The 23,837-nt window shown below is 35.0% G+C and overlaps 1 non-coding gene and 1 pseudogene across 1 annotated transcript; both read right to left on the bottom strand.

The window, feature by feature from the left end:
- Positions 1-1,788: 1,788 nt before the first annotated feature.
- LOC146915346 (replication protein A 70 kDa DNA-binding subunit B-like) lies at positions 1,789-3,874 on the bottom strand (annotated as a pseudogene).
- A 7,493-nt stretch (positions 3,875-11,367) lies between these two features.
- Positions 11,368-11,474, bottom strand: LOC146915345 (small nucleolar RNA R71). The gene has a single exon (XR_015017195.1). It is a non-coding gene; the product is annotated as a small nucleolar RNA R71 (small nucleolar RNA).
- Between the last annotated feature and the right edge of the window lie 12,363 nt (positions 11,475-23,837).

Below are 23,837 nucleotides of genomic sequence, written 5' to 3'. Positions count from 1 at the left end.
CACCCTCCATTTGGAAAGGACAGATAAAAAGATCACTGAGAATAATAGTGGCATGTTACATTCATTGCAGAGACTTAATTCAATTCTTCATTCTCCATGTTCCCCAATATGTGATCAACACCTCAAATAATTAATTCATTAATTCAAATATACATAGGATAGTCACTTGGGGTTTTTGATACTTGGAGCAAAACAAACAAATACAGATGGATTGTTTTACTGCCATCAGAAACCATGAGCTCCACTCAATTTATAGTAACCAATCCAAGGTAATTGCAGCAGGATCCAATCCCAGTAAAATGGGCAAAGAAGAAATTCGATCCAATTTTTGTCGGCTTTCGGTGAAGGTTGAAGCGAAACAAATCCTTAACTGATAAACTGTCAGACTCTTGATTAAAGGATGAGAGGAAAAACACATACTGCCTCATGATAGGTCAGTCAACCACACATTTGACCTTGTGGGTCATGGGAGTAAGATTCACCCACCTATAAATGACAGACCACCTCATAAGCCATATGGCGGGAGCAACGTATAATGTATAGATGTAAGAACTATAAATATATAATATATAATGAATTTTATAATATATCTAGATATAACCACTATAAGACAAAACTGATAAGTACAAATCAGTCTCTTTTTGGGCAGGCCAAATCCATGAACATAGTGAAGGAGACAATTAACACTGTAATGATTGAGTATGACTTATCACTTCTCAATTATATGGGTAAAAGTTGATGACATTGACTTATCAGACATAATTTATGGATATAATCAAATATCTAAACTAAGATGTCTGGACATAAGAGAAGTGAATAAATTAGGAATAATACACACTTAACCAAATGACACAAATACGATACCGACACATAAAATTACACTAAGATACATTAATGTCGGAATGGAGAGCAATGATGCTAGGTTAGTCCAAGTAATATCAACACGCAAAAATTACGACGAAACGTTGTCCCAACCGCAACGAAAGACCGTTACAACAACAAAAAATAATAGCCACAGCTACAAACATAGAATTCGAATATTATCTTAAATGAGATATAAGAACTCATACGTCTAATACATATTTGACCACAAATTATATAAGTTATCTCCTCGTCTATTTTAAAACTCCAACAATGTTATGTCAAAACTTAGAACTAACTTATTATCCTTGCCTGGTGGTTAATAGTTTAGAACTCCAACAATAGCTCATTAAAGAATATTCATAAGTTTAAATATCCAATTTTAAATTTTTCGGTCAAATGATCTACTCAGATTGAAAAACCTGATCAACTTTAATCTATAGGCATGCATCCCAATGAGTAAAATATGCATGGTGACAGTGAGAGTTGATAGATTATGCCAATCATCTTTTTTGTCTGTCAAGCACACCAGCTTCCCAAAAGTCACACCAATAACAAAGCAATGTCGGTGCTTTACTCCATTTGTAGCAATCCAAATATTGTGCCATGATCACTTCTCTAATATTCTAATTGCAAGTATAACAAAGCAATGTCGGCGCTTTACTCCATTTGTAGCAATCCAAATATTGTGCCATGATCACTTCTCTAATATTCTAATTGCAAGTAGTTTGTGGCCTACAACACCCTGCTATATTTACCATGGCATAAACATTAACCATCTTCACATTGAAAACATGTCATTTTAGTTATTTCACCACACATAGGCTTTTAAAAGTTAATTGCATAGTTTGGAACTTTAGTATTTAACAACATATTTTTTGAAAATTGAGTGGGAAAGCACACTATAGTAACTTAAGCTAATTATAATTTGTACCTGTAATAAAGACATAACATTTTCCATAAAATCCAAATGGGTAGAAAAGGAAGGTCTATCATAAGTTTAGATTCCAAAATACAATCTTTATAGTACAAATTACATAAGTCCTCTCCTAACCCTGTATGAACCATCAAAGAGGACACTCGCAGCCGATGATTTCTCGACTTTGAATAGCAGATACATGCCCTTCAGCTTCAGAAGCTCATCAGGATAAAACCTGGCATTTTTGGCCTATACATTTTTGAAATAATAAACAACCACCAACACACAAATCCATAACAAAATTGCAAGACATTGCACAAACACATGCATTTTTTTTTAAGAATAACTTGGCAGCCGACACCAAATCACTACACTGTTTACCTAGCAAATTCTGCATATCACCGTCAAACACAACAAACACAACACACCCATCACCATCGCCGACACAGATCTTCACCTCATACCTAAGAATATCAACATAACATGTAGACATAAGCATTTTGTACACACAAAGACACCAATCATTAGGATAACATTAGCATTACCTAGGAACCATCTGAAACACATGCTTCATGCAACCCTTGCAGTAGTAAGCACCAAAGTCGGGTGTAACACCTCTATGAAACCTACAGGCAGGATACCACCAATCATCCCCCTCAACCAAACCATCAACAATGTCACCAACAACATAATTCCCATTGTCAACAACATCATTCAACTCAGCCAAGCTCACCCTATGACCAGCAACCAAAAACTCCTCTTCAAGCGACGGTCGAATTCTTGGACCAATCGCCGGCATCGGGGCTGTTTGCTCAATGCCATGCACAACAATCCTACACAAAATACAAACACAAAATTCATCAAATACAACAATAAACAATTGACAGGAATAAATAAACATATGTATGCAACAAAGAGACACATACCCCTCCTTAAACTTAACAACCTCATCAATGTCAGGGTTGATAAGAATCCTGGTGGCATTCAACACGTTCTAGAGGGACACCTTGTCTACAAAAAATTACCAAAGATTCACCAAAACCACTATGAAGGATTGGCGGTCATAAGTAACAAACAAACAATGACTACCATACCTCGAAATATCTTAACCTTAACAAACTAAAGTACAACAATAGGCATCCCATTCAAAGATTTTCCCATGAGCTTGAGCAAAAGGTAAACATATGAGCCAAACAATGCACACTCAACCTTGCCACTGGGCAACACAACCACACGACAAATAACCAATCCATGAGACAACTGAACGATAATATAAAATAAAACAAATAACAACAACCTCTTCACAAAAAACACTGACAGATAAAACTCAACCTATCATCAGTCAACTCGATCACAATCATCTTGGTCACCTTGCCATCCCGAACGTACTCCTTCTCAGCAGAAATCCCAGTCATAACACCAATGATGTCTACAATACATTAAAGAACCAGCCTCAACAACCATAAAACCACACGACAATAAAACTAAAAACATAAGTTGTAATTCAAATTCAATACTCACCAACCAAATGGTCGTAATTAATAGTATGTCCACAAACGTCCCCAATCTTGCGCGCACATAATCCATATTGTGGAATCTGAGAACTCTCACTTGCCTGAACCTTGGTCTTCATTTGGAAAAGTAACTTGTAAGGATGAAGTGTCGAACGGTATGACCCAACACTCAAAGCAATAGAGAAATTGGACATTTTGTAGACATCCCCTTCCCTTAGTTTCGGCTGGAACACATACAACAACTGCTTCCTCACGCTTGCATGTATGGTGCAACCCTTGATCTCCAGATAACTCATTAGGCAAAACAAACAAAGATAGAACTACAGACTGGATCCAGACAATACCAAATATAAAAACATTACAACATGAACAAAGGACAACAACATGACTCCATATCAAAACTCCAAAAACTACACAACATAAACAATACCTTTTCATCAATGAGCACCATCTCAAGTGAGTTGGTCTTCTCAGGCTTCAGAAAGGTTGGGACCTCCCAAATTCTGGCCACTCGGACCTTCAACCTCCAAGAGTCCTTGCTAGGAACAACAGCTGAAATCAAATCAAAGGGGCTCGCCATTACCACAACTTCAACACAACATAACTTGAAAACACAATGGATACAATGGGTATGAAATAATGAAGGTGCGATGGAGAAGTGACAAACGAACCTTGTTTATAGCAACCAGGCAAGGGCATAAGAGGGAATTGACATATGCACAATCAAAACCCTAATTGAAACCATAAACTGATCCATAAAAGGAAAGAAAATAAGCAGAAGATGACAAAATATGAGAAGTCAGTACACATAAGCCCAAGTATCTGACACAAGGAAAAAGACAACAATTTGTCAGCCTTAACACAACGATTGACACCAGAGAGAGCTCCCACCTCACTCCAAAAGCTATATCCATACTTCAAACCCTAATTGAAACCAAAAATTGATCCATGAAAGGAAAGAAAATATGCATAATACAACAAAAGTAAACATATCAGTACCCATAAACACAAGTCTCTGACACTAAAAAAGGTAACAAATTGTCAGCCTTAAGTCAAGGGTTGACACCAGATGAAGGCTCCCCCACTCCAAAAAACTTTTCAGCACACTTTAATCACAAAAACACCATAATCAGTGAGATCTTCACTACTTGCGCACACATGAATCAATTTGTGGCCCCATGTTCTAGCCATCAAACTCTTGGCGCCCAAGGAACAAAACTCCCAAAAAATTGAATCAAAACCCATCCCGATAGGAAGAGTTGGGTACAGGAAAAGGCATGCAATCCACTTTATTAAGATCATAGATTTATTCTAGATTATGAAAAGAAGTGACTTTAAACATAATCAACTAGTAAACATTACACAAAGTTTCTTTTGAGTTCTTTTAATAATATTTTTATTTATGTGCTACCATGAGTATGAAAATAGAATATTATCAGTTACCATTAAAAGTTTTACTTTATGTTTTGATTAAAGATATTTTTTTATAACTTAATATTTATTGTTGGAAAATATAGAGTGGGAGTTAGTTGTAAAGTGGTTAGTAGCATTGGACAAGAGGACAAACATTGATAATTAGTTCATTGTAGGAGGAAAGAATATGATATGGTGAAGCCTTTAATAGTATTAACATTGCATCTTAAATGCTTGAATAAAATTGCATCCATATAAGTATATTTATAGGTTCTTGAATATGTTCCTAGAACTAGAATAATCTTGGCTTTTGTTTTCCTTTTCTAAATTCATTACTATAGATGTTTCTAGGCTACATCTTAATATAGACATTAATAGACCAATCTAGAAACATGTATCAACTTTAAGCTATTTTAGTTTTCTCTACTAGACATTGTCATTATTTTAACTAGAATATTCTAGAAATATGTATCAATTTCAACATTTCTTCTTGATGCATATTTTGGAAACTTCAAATGTAGTACGTAGTTGCTCAAACATAAATTTATGATATCATCTCATCCTGCATTGATACTCTTCATAGTTGATCAATTTGACATGTGTTGCCTCCACCATGATAGTAAATTTCTGTCACCTCTTGCCATAATATTTTTTATTGGTCTCCTTACCAGTCTCGTTGAAGAATTCAGAAATGGACCATTCTTCCTCCTTTGTTGCTCTAGTAATTTTGCTTGTTAGTCTTGTTATAGATATATAACATGGACCACTCTTGCTGCTTAGTTGCATGTGAATCTCCTTGTTGATCTTGTTGAAAATTTCTGACAGGGAGCATTCCTGCTTCATTGTTGCTTGTGAGTCTCCTTGTTACTCTTGTAGAAGAATCTTGATAGAGACTCACTCTTGCTCAAGTAGTTACATTGTTCTTCCTAGGCATGTACTCAAGTTGAGCATCAGAGGCTGCTGGTCTTCAATTTTATTTATTGCTTGGGTTTGTACTCCATCTGAAGTTGAGTTTTATTGGCCATAGGTTTGCAACATTAGTTGGACTTGAACTTAAGTGGGTCAGGGTGTTAGGCTACCTCGACTCCTCTATTGCCTTCTTAATTTTGGGGTTAAACATAAATAGAGTAGAGCCTTGTGGCTACCCATACTCCTTTTGTGTTCGAGTCATAAACTAAATTTTCTAGTTTAGTAGGATGGTAAAATTCATGTTTTAGAAAGTATAGTTGGTGACACGAGGTCAAATTTTGCTACGTCCAGTGAATGATTGAACGCAACTCTGATACCACTATTAGAAAAAGATAGTAGAATTCATGTTGCCGAATATATAATTGGTGACACGAGGTAAAATTTTGCTACGTCCAATGAATGACTGAACACAACTCTGATACGACTGTTAAAAACTGTCGCGTCATTTTTCGGAGATCAAGGCTATTTGATTAGCTTTTGACTCACTTGATTTTTTACGACTGAACATTTAATTTTTGAAAAGGGAAAAAAAATTCAAACACCCCATTTTGAAGAGATTTAGGGTTCGGGGGTTAGTTACATAAAGGGAAGGTGTTAGCACCCTTTATGTCCGTAGTACTCTACGGGAACCTCTTGGTTTCATTTAATTAATGTGCTATAAACTTGCTTGTTTTGAAAAAAATAGAGTTTGAAATGATAAAAGAAAGGAGACCTAATTATCTACATTTAATTGATTTGGAAGGACGAGTGTCCTCTGCCTACGTACCCGTGAGGGATCAAAACCTCGTAGTTCGGGGTAAAAATTGACGTTTGATTGGTTGAGTGTTTTTTAATGTTTTTGAAAAGGTTTAAAAATGGAGAAGCCAAATGGCAAAAGAATATTTGTTTGTGTTTTTTAATATTAAAGAAAATGGACTCGAAATAAATTAGATGGATTGATATTTGATTAAGAAATGAAACTAAAAAAAGACGGTCACTTGATTTAGGATCAAGGTTTATTTAAGAAAATATTTTTGTGATTTTTGAATATTTGAATGTTTTTGTTATTTTTGAATAATGTTTAAACTAGAATTGAAACTAACGGAGCAAGAAAATAAAATGCGTAGGCACTTTGTGGTGACGTTGGATCACCACAAAGACCATTGACCTAAACTACAATGCATAAGAAGTAAAGCATACACCCACACACGCACATTATACATGCTGTGGTCTGCAATAAGATAGATAAATTACATAAAGGCCTAAATATACATTCTAAAATATACGGAAAAATAAACATGCATGAATTATTTACATTCAGACCTATATATACATCCTAAATTCCATATGATAAGAAATAAACATAAAATAAAACATGTATGCAATTTTTTTAAATATGCAGCCTAATCTAATAAATATAAGAATGATAAAATGTAAAAGAAATTAAAAATGCAAGAGGAATTATAATGCATGAAGAAGAAATTAAAAAGAAACACGGAGGGGCCACCAATTCTCTTTATGATGGAATCTCGTTAACTTTGGAGAGCAGCCACAACAACACTACTAGTTTCGAACCATTGAAGTTGAAGGAGATACCAATTCTGTTATCAAAGGGCAACTTGAAATAAAAGGTAACTCTAAGCACATCATTGTTAATGATGGAAACTTTAACCTGAAATGATTGCCACGGTTAGAATCAATTTTTGCAACTGAAATTGGAGAGCCGAATAGTGACACGGCAACAATAAAAACATATGGACAATGGGAATTGATGCAACTAGCAATTAGAATTGCAATTGGAGCTGAACAATAACCTACAGCTATGAAAATATATGGACAGTAGCACACATGCACAGCAAGCAATCTTATTAAAGCCAAATCATGTGAAACAGTAATAATGGAATGGATTGATTCAACACGGCAGCAATGCAATATGGATTGAATGAATTGGAATTCAACAATATAACATAAGCGATGGAAAATAAAAGAACAATATGGAACTAGATCATAAAACGACAATGGATTTGAACAGTTACGTGACAGCAGTAATGGAATTTAAATGGAATAACAAAAAAAAACTTGAAATTGAAATTGGATGAATGGATTGAATTGCAGCAACACAAACGAACTCAATATGTAAAAGCACGGCGGCAATGGAATCAATGGGATTGGGAATGAATTAACATGGCAATCAAAACTAACAAAAATTGGAATTAAATAAACGTGAAACAAAGATTCTCAAGGTTCTAAATGATGCAATAGCTATAGTGAATTAAAGGTTAAAAACAAATGAGCAATAGCAACGTGAATGAGCAATAACAATGGCAGCATGAATGCAAAGAATAAAGACACAATTGAAACTGTGAATTAAATTGAAAATAGTTTGGAGAACCTAAAAAAATAAATTACGGCAGACTAAGATTTTTCCTAATAAAACTGGAATTGAAATAAGACCCGGTTCCCCCCTTTCTTGATGAATTGGCTTCTTCTTTTATAGCATCTTGGGTAGGGTTAGGGTTTGTTCAAGAGAAGCAAAAAATTTGTGGCTTGGGGAGGAGGAAAGTGTGTTTGTTCCTGAATTTGGGACTTGGATGCAGATGTACGTGAAATTGTTTTTTGGATGAGGATGAGGATGAACGGTTGTGCCTTTGAACTTGGACCATTTTTGGCTTAAACACTTAATAATGAACATAAATAAATAAAAAATAAAGAGTAAAAAAAAGAAAGAGATAAACATGCATATTTTTTTTGGATTTTATCCTCTAATTATTAAACAAATGAAAAAAGAAAATAAAGACTTGGACTTATCTAAAAGGAAAAAAAAAGAATTAAAAGAAATAATGACTAAATTAAACTAAAGTTAAAATTAATAAATTAAAAAAAGAAAAAATTAAAAATTAAAAGATGGAAATAAAGACTAAAGAAAATAAAAAATAATAGAGGGAAGAGGGCCCGATTCGGAACCAAATATGAGGTATTTTAAAATACATCTCTGCCGAATTTTTCACTGAAAAGTCAGAGACTGATAAGGGTCAAAGGACGCGTGCCAGTGTATGAATGTAGGACCTTAGGTCAAAAATTGGGGTATGACAAAAACTCTGACACCACTATTAGAAAAAGATAGTAGAATTCATGTTGCCGAATATATAATTGGTGACACGAGGTCAAATTTTGCTACGTCCAATGAATGACTGAACACAACTTTGACACGACTGTTAAAAAAATATAGTGTGGGAACTAGTGGTGGAGTGGTTAGTATAATGGACAAGAGGACACACATTAGTAATTAACTCTTTGTAGGAGAGTAATGGTGTGCTGATTCTGCTGAAGCCTTCAATATTATTCACATTGCTTCTCAAAGACTTAAATACAATTGCACCTATATAAATCTATTTATAGGTGTTTAAAGATGTTTCTAGAACTAGAATAATCTATGCTTTTGTTTTTCTTTTCTAAATTCATTATTATAGATGTTTCAAGGCTACAACTTAAGACATTAATAGAACAATATAGAAACAACCAACAACTTTAAGGTATTCTAGCTTTCTCTAATAGAAATTGTCATCATTTTAACTAGAATATTCTAGAAATATGTATCGATTTCAACATTTATAAATATATATCAATGAAAGAAAATTCAATGTATATATTTCTTTAAAATATTTTATATGCATATAGGTTATATTATAATAATTTTTGTTAACTTTGTAAAAAAAAAAATGTTAACGTATCTTAGTTGTATCGAATTTTGAATTTTTAAATTTTCGCATATTTATGTGTTTGTATCTTTATCCGTATCGTATCACATTTGCACCAATACTATGTATATGGGCTTAATAGGGAGTGACTTTACCTATTGAGATAAATGTTTATAAGAGATTCTTTGGGAGAACTTATGAAAAAAGCACATTCGTATTTCAACTTATTTCTTTAAGCTGTCCAAGGTAGGTTAAGCTTTTTGCTTCTATGAAAACCACTTGGCTTTATTTTAACTTTTATTTCAGAAATACTTCATGTATAAACACATGTTAAGAATTTGTATTATAAGCACTTAATTTAATTATGTTGTTTATCCAAGTTTTGAGTTAGTGTGTGGTTTAGTTTTGGAGATTTTGTTTGTTTGTTTGTGTTTTACACCTAATTTTTAATGTTCATAACTGTTAGGCAAGGAGACCAATGTGTGCTGCACAAGAGACCCAACTTTAGCTATTCTCATCCAGATGAAAAGGACGATCTTACCATCAGGAACGATGTGATTAGCACCTTCAAATTCATACAGACAAATATTTATTTCTTGAGATGGCAATGGAGTGGCTGTGCCTCCAAAGTTTGAAGCAAGGCCAACAACCAGAGAGGTTGGCATGGCCCGTGCCTCCAGTGGCACGGCCGTGCGCGACTGGCAGCTTTCCTTTTGCTGCTTTTACTTCCTGATCCAGCTGCCTTTTTAGTGTAATTCTGACTTAAAAGCCCATGGTGTCTTGTGGAACATTCTATTGATGTATTTCTTGGGGATTAAGTTAGTTTTAGGCTATAAATAGAGTAGCTAGCAAACATATATCTTTCATCATTTGTTCTTGGGAATTATATGTGACAATTGTTTCCATTAATAAAAGTTCTTCTTTTTATTTTCTTATTTACTTTCATGTTCTTTTTCTTCTTCTTCTCTATGTATACAATGAACATGAGTGAGTAGACTTCTTTGTCTTGGGATTGTTGGATGAGTCTAATAACCTAATCCCTATCAAACCAAGCCTAGAACCCTAATTTTATGTAAATCTATTTTCTAATCTATTTCACCATTTTTCTAATGGAATAACAAGTATTAATCGAAGGACCGAAAGGTGAAGTTTAATAGTTGTTATTTCATCATCACAAATATCAAGTGAAGGATCGAAAGATAAAGTTTTGATATTGAAACAAGTGAAATTAGACAAGGATTGCGAAACATGAGAATAGTCTAGCAAACCTTGAGACATTAAAATTTCGTTCTCAAAGGGTTTCAATAGCAATCAACCATGAGAATAGGCGTGGTTGCTATTGAAATACTTTCATTGAGACCGAAATGAGATATGAAAAGCCAAAGAGAAACTTGTCTTTAGAAAATAGATCCAACGTAAGATTTAGGTTTAGGGTTTGGTTTGCGAAGGATTTGTCACCAAGATGAACCGATAATCCCAAGGCGTTTTTATTATTGTTATTTTAAATCAAACAAAAATCCCAACTTTTTTAACTTTGAACTTTCAATCTAATCATTGTTTAAAAGTGAATCAAATTCATAACTCCCTGTCAGAACGATAATCTTTATTACTACATCGGTAAACCGTGCACTTGCGGATTTACTACATCAAGTTATGGCTGAGGAACGCACTCTTAAGGACTAGGCATCGGTAAACCGTGCCACATGCTATTATTGTGTACCCAACGGTTGAGAGTAATAATTTTGAATTAAGCCTGCACTTCTTAACTTGGTGCAGCAAAATCAATTTTCCGGATCACCCACGGAGGATCCGAATCTTCATATTTCAACTTTTTTTAAGACTCAGTTGAACTTTGAAAGCAAACCAAGAGGACGTCAGGCTGCACCTCTTTCCTTTCTCTTTGAGGGATAGAGCTAGTGCATGGTTTCATTCATTTTAGGTTGGTTCTATCACTTCATGGGACCAAATGAGGCAAGCATTCCTTTCCCGGTTCTATCCCCCTTCTAAAACTGCTCAATTGAGGGATCAAATCACACGATTCACTCAAAGAGATTGGGAATCTCTTTACGATGCGTGCGAGCATTTCAAAGAAATGCTTAGGGTTTGCCCCCATCATGGTTTAGAGAAGTGGCTTATTATCCATACTTTCTATAATGGTCTTTTGTATACCACAAAAATGACTGTTGATGCAGCTGCAGGTGGAGCTTTAATGAACAAAAATTACACAGCAGCATATGCTTTGATCGAGGACATAGCACAAAACCACTACCAGTGGACGAGTGAAAGAGTCATCACTACTGTTGCTCCTTCACCCTCTTTAAAAGAGGCAGGGGGTATGTACGAAGTCTCTTCCTTTGATCATCTAGCTGCTAAGGTGGACGCACTCTCCCAAAAATTTGACAAAATGAATATTAGTGCTGTCACACATGCTCCTGTTTCACCTCCATGTGAAGTCTGTGGTATATTTGGCTATACTGGTGTTGAATGCCAACTAGGTAGTTTTGTTAAAGGTGTTGAGAAAATGAATTATGCTCAATACAACCAAGGGATGAGGCAAAACCAAAACTTTTATAAAACTCCTCAAAATCCCTATGGACAACAAGCAGCAGTACCCGGTTATGCAAACAACCTAAGATCGGTCGACACCTCCTAAGTAGCGATCGTGCACGGTTTCAGTAGCGAGGGATGAAGGTTTGGATGCTCCACGAATTAAATGGTTCGTCATATTTTATTTTACAAACTTTCCAATGCATGCTCCTAATTTCATATTGAGGCAAGGTTTTGAGGTGTGTTGCATTCTTGACGAGGTTTTTGTTCCTAACAAACAAAATGTGAACAGTGAGGCATATGGTTTTGTGCGATACTCGAACGTACGTGATGTTGACAAGCTTTTACGGGATGTCAATGGAATATTTTTTGGTCATATGTGTGTTCATGCGACTTTGACAAGGTTCCATAAGGTGACTCCGAAGGGGACGATAAGGGAGGGTGAGGGGGGTCTTGTGAAGGACGATGGGGTGAAGGGGAAGAATGTTGTTCCGGTGGCTATGTGGAAGGGGTTAGACGGTGAGGGAGAAAAAAGAGAGAGCTTGGGAATGAAGGATGTGACGGGGGTGAGGAAGGAGGGGGAGTTGCTCCGATGGGGAAAGAGGTGAGGGAGGGTGAGGGGTTGGAGAAGGCTACGGATGTAACGGGTGAGGGAGAGAAGGTGGTGGAGGTTACAAATGGGAGTGGGTCAGTTGTGGTGGGAGGTAGCTCGGGGCAGCCTAGGATTCTAAAGTCACTAGGAATAAATCAACAAGCAAATAAGTTGGTTAGAATGTATCAATCTAATGAGGAGGATTTGAAATGGGCAAGAATTGGTTTAGTAGGAACAATTATCAATGGGGAGGTGGTACCAGTTGTTCAAACAAGAGTGGAGGATGTTGGTTTCAATGATTTAGATATTATTCCTTTGGGGGCAGACAAGCTATTTATTCATAGTTTATCGAAGGTGGATATCATGACATTGGTTACTGATGCTAAGCAATTTTTTGACCTTCTATTTTCTAATATTGTGCGGTGGGATAAGGCGGTGGTGCCATTTCAGAGAGGTTCCTGGTTGAGGGTGTATGGATTACCGATACATGCTTGGCATGAAAATTCTTTCAAGCTTTGTGTTCTAGATTGTGGTCGATATTTACGTACTAGTAGTGGTACTTTAAATAGAGATAGGTTTGATTATGCCAGGGTGTTGATCGCGATGTCCTGTTTGGACATTGTGAATAAGACGGATCATATTTTGATTAATGGTGTTTTTGTTGAGGTAAAAAAATTGAGGAGTGGGGATTTAATTTGGGCGAGGATGCTTGCTTATTTGATAAAGAGGAGGAGTCTCAGACATACGACTGTGCTAATGCAGACATGCAAGCAGATCTGAAGGTGGCTAATAATGTTGAAATTTCGGTTGATAAAATAGCGCATGATCTGGCGGACGAGGAACTGAAAAAATCAATCAAGAATCTTGACGTTGATATGGTGGAACATGCTTCTGATACTGAGGCAGATATTGATGTGCTTGATACATGTGTTGTTCATAATCAAAATATAGATTGTATTGTGCCGAAGTCGCAGATGGCCGTACCATTGCCTTGTGCGATGCAAAATGATGGCTCTAGTGAGCTTGCCCGTTAGCTGGATGCTCCTCAATCGATTGGGCTGCTTGTTAATGGCATTGAGGTGACGCAAACTTCTGAGGTCGAGGTACCGATTCCTTCAGCGGTTATTCCATCAAAAGCAACTATATCAAAAGAACGACATATTCGTCAATCATCTTGTCCACTAGGGGATGCTCATTCCTCTAATTTTTGGTCGTGGAGTATGGAGTGGTTAAATGATCACTCTAAACACATGAAGGTCGTTCAGTCTACGAGCTCGCCAGTTGCCAAACGTCTTGAATTTGGTAAGGGTTCGTCTCGAAAGAAAGCAGGTGGTGTGCCAAGTCATTCAGTTCACAACCTTAAAAAGGTGGCCCGGATGCCTGGTAAGGACCGCTCTGAGGAGTTGAAAATTCTGAGGAAAAAAGTTCGTCAACAACAAGGTCAACTCAACTTGAAGCAATCGGTGGAGGTAGTTTATAAAGATCCTTCTTATGGCAGTTCTTCTTCTTCATTAGTGAATAATGACTGGAAACATTGGGTGGTGTTGTGTAGGAGTGAGAAGGTGGTCGTAGAAGATGTCTGGGGATTCGGTAAAGCTATAGGTGTGAAGTTCAAAGGTGATTCAAATAACATGTTTAGTGTGTTGTCTAGAGTGGGTAAGGGTGTAAGGTCGGCTGAGGGTGTGGGGAAAGAAGGGGAGGTGTCATGGGTGGGGAGGGGGTTAGGTGGTGTGGTGGTGAGGGTGGGTGAGGGAGATGAAGTTGTTATCATGGAATGTCAGGGGGTTGGGAGGTTTCGAGAAAAGAAGAGAAGTGCGCATGTTGGTGGGGGAGAAATTACCGCTTATTATGTGCTGCAAGAAACGAAGTTGTCAGTTTGTGATGATTTTCTGTGCTTGTCGTTATGGGGTAATTCGAATTGTAATTTCTCCTTTCATCCCTCTGAAGGGGCGTCAGAGGGGCCTTCTGACTTTGTGGGATAGTTTGGAGGTGGAGGTGTGATCGTCTGTTAGCAGTCATCATTTTCTTCTTAATCATGGCAGATTCATCATGTCCAATGAAGAATTCTATGTGTTCAATGTGTATGCTCCTTGTGGCCTGTGCGCTAAAGATGTGTTGTGGACTTCGTTATCCTCTTGATTGAAATTGTTGAGGGGAAAAGAGGTGTGTGTCTGTGGTGACGTTAATGTAGTGCGGAGTGTGGACGAAAGACGTTCAGACAGGGGTGATAATGTGTCGATGGACCATGTTCCGTTCAATTAATTTAACGAAGACAATACATTGTTAGATTTACCACTTTATGGTCGTAATTACACTTGGTTTAAAGGTAACAGTAGTTCCATGAGTCACATTGATCGGTTCTTGTTGTTCGAGGAGTGGTGCTTTCAATGACCTAACTGCGTTCAGACGACTCTCTTGCGAGGTCTTTTTGATCATTGTCCTCTTACCTTGTCGGTGGATGAGGAAAACTGGGGTCCTCGGCCTATTCGAATGTTGAAATGTTGGCAAGGGGTTTGTCCTCTGAGAGAAATTGAAGTTAATTAAAGGGGCGTTAAAAGAATGGCATCTTAATTACACCAAAAATCTTCCCGGAAAAATAGCTTATTTAAAGGAACGTCAAGCAATTTTGGATGGCAAGGGGGAAACTGAGGAGTTGTCTGCATTGGAAATTGAGGAACTGCATGGTATTTCTTCTGATATTCATTCATTTTCCCGTGCAAATTTTAGTATTTGTTGGCAAAAATCAAGGTTACAGTGGCTCCGAGAAGGGGATCCGAAATCTAAATATTTCCGTCGGTGCAACACGTTGATGTCTATTATGGTTGATGGCGCGGTGGTGGAGGGTGTGCAATCCATCCGCCAGGCGTGTTCTCTCATTTTTTGGTGCATTTTCAAGTGAGCAGGGAGGCGAGGCCGGTTTTGGACAATTTGGTTTTTAATACTCTAAGTTATGCTGAAGGAAGTGGTTTGACTAGACCTTTTTCAGAAGAGGAAGTTAAGGCAACAGTATGGGACTGCGACAGTTTCAAAAGTCCTGGTTCGGACGGTGTGAACTTTGGTTTCTTTAAGGATTTTTGGCTTGATATGAAATCAGACATTATGGGCTTTATAGTGGAATTTCATAGGAATGGAAAACTATCGAGAGTTATTAATTCTACTTTTATTGCTCTCATTCCAAAAATTGATAACCCTAATAAATTGAATGATTTTCGTCCCATTTCTCTGGTTGGGAGCATTTATAAAATTTTGTCGAAGGTACTTGCCAATAGATTACGTTCTGTGATTGGTTCTGTTGTATCGGAAGAACAGTCAACCTTTGTTTAAAATAGACAAATTTTAGATGAAATATTGATAGCTAATGAAGTAGTGGATGTGGCTCACATATTGAATAAGGAATTATTGTTATATAAGGTCGATTTTGAGAAGGCATATGACTCTGTTGACTGGGGATACTTAGATTCGGTTATGCCCAGAATGTCTTTTCCGTTTTTGTGGCGAAAATGGATTAAAGAGTGCATTTCAACTGCTACAACTTATGTGTTAGTAAATAGCAACCCTAACGATGAGTTTCCATTAGAGAGGGGTCTGCGTCAAGGTGATCCCCATTCTCCATTCCTTTTTTTGCTGGCTGCGGAAGGGTTGAATGTTATGATGAAGTCTTTGGTTGAGAAGAATATTTATGCTGGTTATAAGTTTGGTGCAACATCCTCGGTATTAGTTACTCACCTCCAGTTTGCTGACAATACCTTACTTTTGGGTGTCAAGAGCTAGGCAAATGTTCGAGCCATGAGGGCGATTTTGCTTCTGTTTGAGATTTTGTTTGGTCTGAAAGTCAACTTCCATAAAAGTATGTTGGTGGGAGTCAATATTTCTGATTCCAAGTTAAATGAGGTGGCCTCTGTTTTATGTTGTAAAGTGGGTAAAGTGTCGTTTGTGTATTTGGGCCTCTCTATCGGCGGTGATCCAAGACGATTGATTTTTTGGGAACCGGTTCTGCGTAGCATCAAGTCTAGACTGTCGGGTTTGAAAAGTCGGTTCCTGTCGTTTGGTGGTCACTTAATTTTTCTCAAGTCTGTCTTGACCTCTCTGCCTGTTTATGCTCTTTCCTTCTTCAAGGTTCCAGCATGTATAATTTCTTCCATTAAATCTATTTTTAATAAAAAAAATTGGGGGGGGGGGGGGGGGGGGGGAAGTGAGGATCACAAAAAAATTACATGGATTAGTTGGAATAATGTTTGTTCACGTAAGGAATATGGAGGACTAGGGGTGAGGCAGTTGAGGGAGTATAATCATGCGTTGTTAGGAAAGTGGTTTTGACATTTATTAGTGGAGCGAAGGAGGTTTTGGTATAGGGTCTCGGTTGCAAGGTATGGTGAGGAGGTGGGGAGGTTGGAGGTGGGGGGCCGGAGTCGTTCTTCTTGGTTGCGGGAGATATAAAAAATTAGGGATGGTTTAGGTGGATTAGGTGGAGGTTGGTTTCAGGATACTGTCTCTCGGAAGGTGGGTGATGGTGTCGATACCTTCTTTAGGCACGACTCGTGGTTAAAGGGAGTGTCGTTGCGTGTGCGGTTTAGGCGGTTATATGAGCTAGCAATAGATAATTCTTGTTCGGTGTCGCATATGTCAGCTCTCGGGTGGGAGGAAGGGGGCTGCGTGGGGGTAGAGGAGACGGTTGTGGGTGTGGGAGGAGGACATGTTAGGAGAGTGTATCATTTTACTTCATAGTGTTTCTTTGCAGCCTAATATTACAGATTATTGGAGGTGGTTGTTGGACCCTTCTGTAGGCTACACGGTTAGGGGCGCTTATGAGCTTCTAACCGCTCAAGATACTCCTCAGGTAGCACATGCGGCGGATCTGATTTGGCATAAACAAGTCCCTCTGAAAGTTTATATTTTTGTGTGGAGGCTGTTGCGGGATTGGTTGCCTACAAGGTCAAACCTCGTGGATTGCGGTATCATTACAGATGTCGACACAGGGTGTTTGGCAGGGTGTGGCCACTGGGAGACTTTTCAACATTTATTCATCTCTTGTGACTTCTATGGCTCTTTATGGTAGGCGGTGCGGTCTTGGCTCGGTGTATCAGGACCAGACCCTCTCAGCATTTCTGAACACTTCTATCAGTTTACTCATTCGGCAGGTGGCTTGCATGCAAGACGCTCCTTTTTGCAGCTAGTTTGGTTACTTAGTGTTTGGACTAAATGAAATTACCGTAATCATAGATTATTTTAAAATGTAGAAAATTCCATAGCTCATTTGTTAGATAAAGTGAAGCATTATTCCTTATGGTGGCTAAAAGCTAGTAACGCCAACTTTATTTATGGTTTTAGCTATTGGTGGTCAAGCCCCTTGTTATGTTTGGGCATGGCTAACCAAAACTTCAAACTTTGACAAGATGTAATTATTTGGGGTCTCCTTGATACACCTTGTGCTTTGGAGATTGCCCTCTGTTATTATATGCCATTTTTTATTGTTAAAAAATAAAATAAAAATTGTCACATACATGTACATGGTGTAGTGGCAAGGTTTTCCTTTTTTCATATCAATGTGATGTCTTCGATCCTCATGGCCATCACTTTCTCTAATAAATTATAAAATTCTCTAAAAAAGAAGAAGTATAAGTCAATGCAATTTTCATTTTAAAAAAATAATGGTCACTAGTCTAAGTCGTTTGAATTAAAATATGTTTTTAGATTGGATATTATTAGTCTAAGTCGTTTGAATTAAAATATGTTTTTAGATTTGATATTAATAATCTATATGTTTTGAATCATAATTATCTTAATATTTTTAGGCTTCAACTTTGCAAGTAACAATTTTTTTAGGCATAAAGGAGAAATAGATCAAATAAAAAAGAGATGCAGAGGCTAGGGGCATTAGACATGACCCATATAAAGCCCATATCGAGAATAGAACGTGGTAAAACCAAACAAGGTGGAGCATCCTTAATCAATCCTAACCAAACAAACACTCCTCACATGCACAACTCAGCGAACTCACGAACGGGCGTGAAACTAAATTACAAAAAGAAAAAATGAAGAGTGAACATTGTAGAGATCAATAAGGGTTCTAAGTTGGCGAATGGATCAACCGCCAACACGCTCATTTGTTCACATTATCCTATATTAGCGAAAAGATGGGCACTCACGTGCCCATCTTTCTGTAATTTTTTTGCGTTAACGTTTGAAAATTATGATCGGTGTTTTTTTTTATTATTTAGATTTTAATTAAAAGTAAATATATAAATGATTTTTGCTTTCAAATTATAACAAATCAAACTACCCACGATTATCTATTTCAATGACACCAACAATATAAGAAAAAATATAACCTAAATTCTTTATTTTTCATTGACACCAACAACAATCTTTATTATAGAAAAAGTTGTTTAAGGGTATAATTAGGATAATGAAAAAGTAAGTAAATATATACTCATCCAGTTTGTTACATTGTTACACTTTTTAAAGGATAAAGGAAAAAAAATGGACATATATATTCTCATATTGTGTTTTTACAATTTTATTTTAATATTTAAATTTACTCTTATCTATTTGTTTGTGTTTTTACAATTTTATTTTAATATTTAAATTTACTCTTATCTATTTGTTATATGCGTTATTTGTGTTGAAAGTTGAAGGTAATTTTGCAAAGACTGTTTTCTTTATATAAGGTATATATTATATGTTTTGAATCTATATTAATAATTCTATATTTTAATTTGGTTCATGCACAATATTATTTTTCTTTTAAAACTTAATATGTCCTCATTTAAGCAAATACACTTTCACATATGGCTTATTATTATTATTATTATTATTATTATTATTATTATTATTATTATTATTATTATTATTATTATTATTATTATTATTATTATTATTATTATTATTATTATTATTATTATTATTATTATTATTATTATTATTATTATTATTATTATTTTGTGAATGAATATAGTATAATATTATTATATTCTGTTTTTTTTTTTTAAATTTGGTTCATGCACAAACTTATTATTCTTTTAAAATTTAATATGTACTCGTTAAAGAAAATAATATTATTAATATTTTCCTCAAAATAAGACGAGGTGACAAAAAAGAGATGGTATAATATTATTATATTTATGTTTTTTTAATTTGGTTCATGCACAAGCTTATAATTCTTTTAAAATTTAATACACGCATATTTAAGAAATTAAATTAATTATAATTTTTATAAGGAAAATTTTTTTTTGAAAGATTAAAAGGAAGTTAATTATTAATATTTTTTAATTAAAATAATTATCAAGAAAAAAAGTAAATATACATGTATTATGCCCTCTAAAAAAATGTACCTATTTATGTAGAAACAATTTAATATTATTTTAAAAAATAAATTAACTGAGATAAATTGTAGATTATTCTATTTCAATGTAATTGATTTTAAGCTTAATTATAATTTTGGTCTCTCTATTTTCACTCACCCACATAATTTATAGGAGAAGTCCACTTGGGTTGGCCTCGTGGCGTTCTTAGGACCTTAAAGTCTGCTTCTCTCAAGGTCTTTGATTCTCTCCAATGCAAATTTTGATAAGCTAGTTTGGCTTATTCAAAAAAATATGATATGAGAATACCATAATTAATACTTTTATTTCAAAATTAATTTAACTCAATGAATATTCTTTTTATTTGACTTGTGCATTTTAATATAATTTAATATTAAAAGTTTAAGTTTAATAATTTATTTAATGTGATTAAATATAAGAATATTTAATTTTACTTAGAAAAAAACTAAATGCATACTAATATTGAAATAAAAATTAAATTTTAAAAGTTTTACAATATTAAATATCATGTGCACCGCGTAGGTCAAACTGACATTAATGATAATATTTGTTGAAAATCTTAAAAGAAACGGAATCAATTGAGTTTATAAATACCATTCTGAAAACACATAGATTTATCATCACAAACACCTAACTCCTCCTTCATTGAGGAATCCTCACGATCTACTTTCAACTCTCAACTCTAATGGAGACTGGTCCAAAACGTCGTCGATTTTACAAGTCACAGTCAACCATTTGCCTAGATAATCTATCTTCAGATGCAAATGTTGCTCATGTGAATACTAATGATCAAAAAATCATTGAGAAACCAACCTCAAACCTTGTTAAGGCGCCACTAGGTCAACGCTTATTCTCACTGGGTTGGCCAGCCTTAGATGCTCCGAACAAAAGGACATCACCAGCATTGCCAGAGGGATTCTTACATGCTTGTCGCTGGTGTAAGAAAAAGATTGAGAAGGATACGTATATGTATGGGTATGTATTGTTTCTCTTCTCTTTCTTCTTCCCACATTTCATAGATTTACAACATTAGCCATGCATATATCTAAAAGGTGAAGTGAAAAGTGAACACCAATATCAAAGACATACATGACGAATATTAATTAGAGCAAAAAAAAATCAAATTCTCCAACTAAACATTAGATTTATATTTTTTTTTTCAATGGATCGAATTTTATATTTCGAATCACTAAAAAACCAAATAATCTTTATCTTAAGATCTATCTCCAACAATACCTATTCCAATATTATAATATATAAATATATATATATATATATATATATATATATATATATATATATATATATATATATATATATATATATATATATATATATATATATATATATATATATATATATATATATGAATAATTGTCTTCAACATGATTATATACAGATACACGTATAATCATATTGATGAGTGGTGTTTATAAACTTCTTATATGCATGCATGTCAATTGACCCATTAGTTTTAACATTGCAGTGTCTTTTCTGCATTTTGCTCTCTTAAATGCCGAGAAAATCAAATGATAGCGGATGATTATATTGTAGAAATATGCTCCACATCGGGTTCAACTGCAGAGGAAACTGGAGGTATCAAGAATAAATAATCCATGAAGGATTTTGCTTTGCTTTTGTGATAAAACAAGAATTGATTAGTTTGCAAGTTCATATGCTATAATTTCAAAAGTACTTACAAAAACTTTGTGATGGCGGCTGCAAAAGCCTTTTTTGTTATTGTTATTTTTGTATCTTCGGTTGAGAATTATTGATCTTATTTGTTGATTGAAGTTTTGATTTGGCATGTATTGAGAATTAAATGTTGGATCTTATTATGCTTGTGCTCAATTAATGAGTCATTTGGTCACTTAGGTTCTATATTTTTTATATATTTTAAAATATCTGTAGAATTTTAGAAAAAAGACATGTTTCTCAACAAAAAAAAAAAATTTTAAAGATTGGACAATAGATTCATTTTTGTTTTCTTTACTAACACGTAGGGCTGACAATGAACCGAACCAACTCGATAAAATTTGAGACTTGAGCTTGAACTTGATTCGTTGACCAAATGAGTCGAACATAAGTTAAAAATTAAGTTCATTAAATAAATGAGTTGAACTTGAGCTATGCATAGTTCGATTCGTTTGGTTCATGAACCAGCTCGATATAAAAAGTAAAAAATAATTATATATATATATATATATATATATAGATAGATATAATTCTTTTTTATTTTTTATTTAATTAAATAAACGTGGAAGATTAATAATACTATGACTCAACGTACTGTGTAACAAAAGATTAATAATGATATGGTAAATTTATAGTATAGCTTTTCTTACTTATGTGGTCTTGAGACCTATTGGAAGTATTATTTTGTTAATTAAACTAAAAGTTTGTTTTTTGGTTTATAGTTTATTTGGGTTCATTTGATTCGAGCTATCAAGTTTAATCGAGTTGTTCACGAGTTTGAATCGAGTCAAGTTTAACCTGAAAAAAAAGTTTGTAGCGAACTCGAGTCGAGTTTCGAACTGGTTCAATTTTTAACGAGTTAAGTAGAGCTGAACCAAAGTTCGACTCAGTTCGACTCATTTCCAGCCCTACTAACACGTCATAATTAGAGTCTTTAGTCACTAGTAGGCACCCTAACTTATCATACAACTTAGGTCTTTTTCGCACAATATATGACTAATTTTTGAGGCAGCAAAAGAATACCATCATCATCATCAATTGGGTAATTGCTACAAACTTGTCATTTGACAATAGGAATGATATTTAACAGTGATACATCATTTAATAGGTTTTTTTTAAGAGCCCCACATCGGATAGAAGTTGGTCTGACAATGTGTTTATAAATAGGAGGCAATCCTCACCTTACAAGCCGGTTTTGTGGGGTTGTGTTAGACCCAACCACGATTTCTAAGATGATATCAAAGCTTGTCGAATTCAAGGGTCAACTACCTATCCACGCACCAAGGCCAAAAAGAGTGTTGGGCATGAGGAGGGGTGTATTGGGAAAAACCCAAATCCCACATCGGATGGATAAGACTCGTGATAATAGTTTATAAAGAGGAGGCACTCCACACCTTATGAACCGGTTTTGTAAGGATGAGTTAGACCCCAAATTTCAACAAGGTTTAATGCTACAACAATTTGAACATTGACGTACATAATACATCAAACTAGGAAACTTCATAACTCCCTTATGCATCTTCTACATACAAGTTCAATCCAAGTTGGTAACAATATCTACAAGTACAAGTATATCAATGTTTTATAAAAATATATCTCTACATACAAGTTCAATCCAAGTTGGTAACAATATCTACAAGTACAAGTATATCAATGTTTTATAAAAATATATCAATGTTTTATAAAAAAAATCAAACTACTAGGAAACTTCATAACTCCCTTATGCATCTTCTACATACAAGTTCAATCCAAGTTGGTAACAATATCTACAAGTATATCAATGTTATATCAATGTTTTATAAAAAAAAATCCAACTAAAAACATTCCATTTAAAACAAAAAATTCATACATATGCTTAACATTTACAATTTTGTATTTTTTGAATTGTTTATCAAATATTTCAATGTCTATTAGAAATCGTAAGTATAATTTTGTATGATAATATATTTTTGCTTATGTTTAAGTGTGAGTAAGAGTTTCACATTGGTGAAAAAATAGACGACCTTAACCATAGAAGATACAGGAGCAAAGGTAGATCAGAAGCTGTTTAGGGATATGATACGTTCAATGTTATACCTAACTGCTTTTAGAGGTTTTCCTAAGGATTACCTTTCGCATGAAAATCCGCAGGAAAAACCTGAATCTTCATTTCATTGCCCCTTTAGCTACATAGTGGAAACCAAATCACTTTTTGATGGCTCATCTTCAAGTATTCCTTGTGAGGTAGAGCAACAACAAGATTTCCTCTGATCTTGTGATGTTTCTTGTAGAGCTTCTTCTAAGCAGCAGTGTATTTCTTTCTATCAACAGCTACAACAACAATTTATT

Source organism: Medicago sativa, chromosome 6, assembly GCF_051527215.1.
Source record: "Medicago sativa cultivar Bolivia chromosome 6, Bolivia_mono, whole genome shotgun sequence".
NCBI lineage: Eukaryota > Viridiplantae > Streptophyta > Magnoliopsida > Fabales > Fabaceae > Medicago > Medicago sativa.
This window is presented reverse-complemented; position numbering and strand designations above follow the sequence as displayed.